Source organism: Aquarana catesbeiana, linkage group LG06 (assembly GCF_042186555.1).
Source record: "Aquarana catesbeiana isolate 2022-GZ linkage group LG06, ASM4218655v1, whole genome shotgun sequence".
In the NCBI taxonomy this organism is placed as follows: domain Eukaryota; kingdom Metazoa; phylum Chordata; class Amphibia; order Anura; family Ranidae; genus Aquarana; species Aquarana catesbeiana.
Window position 1 is genome coordinate 58,252,578 of NC_133329.1, and position 4,176 is coordinate 58,256,753.

Genomic DNA, 4,176 nt, shown 5'->3' on the forward strand with positions numbered 1-4,176 from the left:
GCTATTTTTAGCGCTGCTTTACCGTCAATTTTGCGGCGGTATTCGGCCACTAGCGGTGCGGTTTTAACCCCCGCTGGCGGCCGAAAAAGGGTTAAAACCGCTCGCATAGCACGGCTATAGCCGCGCTGCCCCATTGATTTCAATGGGCAGGAGCGGTTTAGGAGTGGTGAATACACCGCTCCTTCACCACTCTAAAGATGCGGCTTCCAGGATTTTTTTTCTTCTCCTGTCAGCGCACCGCTTCATTGTGAAAGGGCTCTATTGGAACACATCTGGGTGATAGAATGAAACAATGCACAGTGTTCTGTTACAAAAAGGGTCACATCTGATTTTTGCCATGTCACTTTCAGTGGGAGTTGCTAGTCACTAGTGTGGGTCTATGGGGCTGTCACTGGATCTGTGTGACTCCATTCACAGTCACAAGTACTGTACATCCAATGAAGGTGAGGGGATGGGGGCGGGGCGATGATGTCATCCACTGGAGCCGGAAGAGAGAAATCTCACATGGACTAGAGAGAAGTGAGACTCTGAGGAGAGCTCTGTGAGTTTTGGGGGGCAAGGAAGACTAATGATGTGAGGAGGCTGTGAAGCCTGAGGGGGGGAGGAGGAGGGGGAGGGGGAGGGGGGAGTTGTGAAGCCTGAGGAGGAGGAGGGGGGAGTTGTGAAGCCTGAGGAGGAGGAGGGGGGAGTTGTGAAGCCTGAGGAGGAGGGGGGGAGTTGTGAAGCCTGAGGAGGAGGGGGGGGGAGTTGTGAAGCCTGAGGAGGAGGGGGGGGGTTGTGAAGCCTGAGGAGGAGGGGGGGGAAGTTGTGAAGCCTGAGGAGGAGGGGGGGAGTTGTGAAGCCTGAGGGGGGGGTTGTGAAGCCTGAGGAGGAGGAGGGGGGGTTGTGAAGCCTGAGGAGGAGGAGGAGGGGGGGTTGTGAAGCCTGAGGAGGAGGAGGAGGGGAGGTTGTGAAGCCGGAGGAGGAGGAGGAGGAGGGGGGGTTGTGAAGCCTGAGGAGGAGGAGGAGGGGGGGTTGTGAAGCCTGAGGAGGAGGAGGAGGGGGGGGTTGTGAAGCCGGAGGAGGAGGAGGGGGGGTTGTGAAGCCGGAGGAGGAGGAGGGGGGGTTGTGAAGGCGGAGGAGGAGGAGGGGGGGTTGTGAAGCCTGAGGAGGAGGAGGAGGGGGGGTTGTGAAGCCTGAGGAGGAGGAGGGGGGGGAGTTGTGAAACCTGAGGAGGAGGGGGAGGGAGTTGTGAAGCCTGAGGAGGAGGAAGGGGGGGAGTTGTGAAGCCTGAGGAGGAGGAGGGGGGGGAGTTGTGAAGCCTGAGGAGGAGGGGGGAGTTGTGAAGCCTGAGGAGGAGGGGGGAGTTGTGAAGCCTGAGGAGGAGGAGGGGGGAGTTGTGAAGCCTGAGGAGGAGGAGGGTGGGGAGTTGTGAAGCCTGAGGAGGAGGAGGGTGGGGAGTTGTGAAGCCTGAGGAGGAGGAGGGTGGGGAGTTGTGAAGCCTGAGGAGGAGGAGGGTGGGGAGTTGTGAAGCCTGAGGAGGAGGAGGGTGGGGAGTTGTGAAGCCTGAGGAGGAGGAGGGTGGGGAGTTGTGAAGCCTGAGGAGGAGGAGGGTGGGGAGTTGTGAAGCCTGAGGAGGAGGAGGGTGGGGAGTTGTGAAGCCTGAGGAGGAGGAGGGTGGGGAGTTGTGAAGCCTGAGGAGGAGGGTGGGGGAGTTGTGAAGCCTGAGGAGGGGGGGGGAGTTGTGAAGCCTGAGGAGGAGGAGGGGGGGGAGTTGTGAAGCCTGAGGAGGAGGAGGGGGGGGAGTTGTGAAGCCTGAGGAGGAGGAGGGGGGGGAGTTGTGAAGCCTGAGGAGGAGGAGGAGGGGGGGGAGTTGTGAAGCCTGAGGAGGAGGGGGGGGAGTTGTGAAGCCTGAGGAGGAGGGGGGGGAGTTGTGAAGCCTGAGGAGGAGGAGGAGGGGGGGGAGTTGTGAAGCCTGAGGAGGAGGAGGGAGGGAGTTGTGAAGCCTGAGGAGGAGGGTGGTGAGTTGTGAAGCCTGAGGAGGAGGGGGGGATTTGTGAAGCCTGAGGAGGAGGAGGGGGGGTTGTGAAGCCTGAGGAGGAGGAGGAGGAGGGGGGGTTGTGAAGCCTGAGGAGGAGGAGGGGGGGTTGTGAAGCCTGAAGAGGAGGAGGGGGGGTTGTGAAGCCTGAAGAGGAGGAGGGGGGTTGTGAAGCCTGAAGAGGAGGAGGGGGGTTGTGAAGCCGGAGGAGGAGGAGGAGGGGGGGTTGTGAAGCCTGAGGAGGAGGAGGAGGGGGGGTTGTGAAGCCGGAGGAGGAGGAGGAGGGGGGGTTGTGAAGCCTGAGGAGGAGGGGGGGTTGTGAAGCCGGAGGAGGAGGAGGAGGGGAGGTTGTGAAGCCGGAGGAGGAGGAGGAGGGGAGGTTGTGAAGCCGGAGGAGGAGGAGGGGGGGTTGTGAAGCCTGAGGAGGAGGAGGGGGGGTTGTGAAGCCGGAGGAGGAGGAGGGGGGGTTGTGAAGCCTGAGGAGGAGGAGGAGGAGGAGGGGGGGTTGTGAAGCCTGAGGAGGAGGAGGAGGGGGGGTTGTGAAGCCTGAGGAGGAGGAGGGGGGGGAGTTGTGAAACCTGAGGAGGAGGGGGAGGGAGTTGTGAAGCCTGAGGAGGAGGGGGGGGGAGTTGTGAAGCCTGAGGAGGAGGGGGGGGGAGTTGTGAAGCCTGAGGAGGAGGGGGGGGGGAGTTGTGAAGCCTGAGGAGGAGGAGGAGGGGGGGTTGTGAAGCCTGAGGAGGAGGAGGAGGGGGGGTTGTGAAGCCTGAGGAGGAGGAGGAGGGGGGGGTTGTGAAGCCGGAGGAGGAGGAGGGGGGGTTGTGAAGCCTGAGGAGGAGGAGGGGGGGTTGTGAAGCCTGAGGAGGAGGAGGAGGGGGGGTTGTGAAGCCTGAGGAGGAGGAGGGGGGGGAGTTGTGAAGCCTGAGGAGGAGGGTGGGGAGTTGTGAAGCCTGAGGAGGAGGAGGGTGGGGAGTTGTGAAGCCTGAGGAGGAGGGTGGGGGAGTTGTGAAGCCTGAGGAGGAGGAGGGGGGGGAGTTGTGAAGCCTGAGGAGGAGGAGGGGGGGGAGTTGTGAAGCCTGAGGAGGAGGAGGGGGGGGAGTTGTGAAGCCTGAGGAGGAGGAGGAGGGGGGGGAGTTGTGAAGCCTGAGGAGGAGGAGGGGGGGGAGTTGTGAAGCCTGAGGAGGAGGAGGAGGAGGGGGGGGAGTTGTGAAGCCTGAGGAGGAGGGGGGGGAGTTGTGAAGCCTGAGGAGGAGGAGGAGGGGGGGGAGTTGTGAAGCCTGAGGAGGAGGGGGAGGGAGTTGTGAAGCCTGAGGAGGAGGAGGGGGGGGAGTTGTGAAGCCTGAGGAGGAGGAGGAGGGGGGGGAGTTGTGAAGCCTGAGGAGGAGGGGGGGGAGTTGTGAAGCCTGAGGAGGAGGAGGAGGGGGGGGAGTTGTGAAACCTGAGGAGGAGGGGGAGGGAGTTGTGAAGCCTGAGGAGGAGGGGGGGGGGAGTTGTGAAGCCTGAGGAGGAGGGGGGGGTTGTGAAGCCTGAGGAGGAAGGGGGGGGGTTGTGAAGCCTGAGGAGGAAGGGGGGGGGTTGTGAAGCCTGAGGAGGAGGGGGGGGTTGTGAAGCCTGAGGAGGAGGGGGGAGTTGTGAAGCCTGAGGAGGAGGAGGGGGGGGAGTTGTGAAGCCTGAGGAGGAGGAGGGGGGGGAGTTGTGAAGCCTGAGGAGGAGGAGGAGGGGGGGGGAGTTGTGAAGCCTGAGGAGGAGGAGGGGGGGGGAGTTGTGAAGCCTGAGGAGGAGGAGGGGGGGGGGAGTTGTGAAGCCTGAGGAGGAGGAGGGGGGGGGGGAGTTGTGAAGCCTGAGGAGGAGGAGGGGGGGGGGAGTTGTGAAGCCTGAGGAGGAGGAGGAGGAGGGGGGGGAGTTGTGAAGCCTGAGGAGGAGGAGGGGGGGGAGTTGTGAAGCCTGAGGAGGAGGGGGGGGAGTTGTGAAGCCTGAGGAGGAGGAGGGGGGGAGTTGTGAAGCCGGAGGAGGAGGAGGAGGAGGAGGAGGAGGAGGGGGGGGGAGTTGTGAAGCCTGAGGAGGAGGAGGGGGGGGGAGTTGTGAAGCCTGAGGAGGAGGAGGAGGGGGGGGGAGTTGTGAAGCCTGAGGAGGAGGAGGGGGGGAGTTGTGAAGCCTGAGGA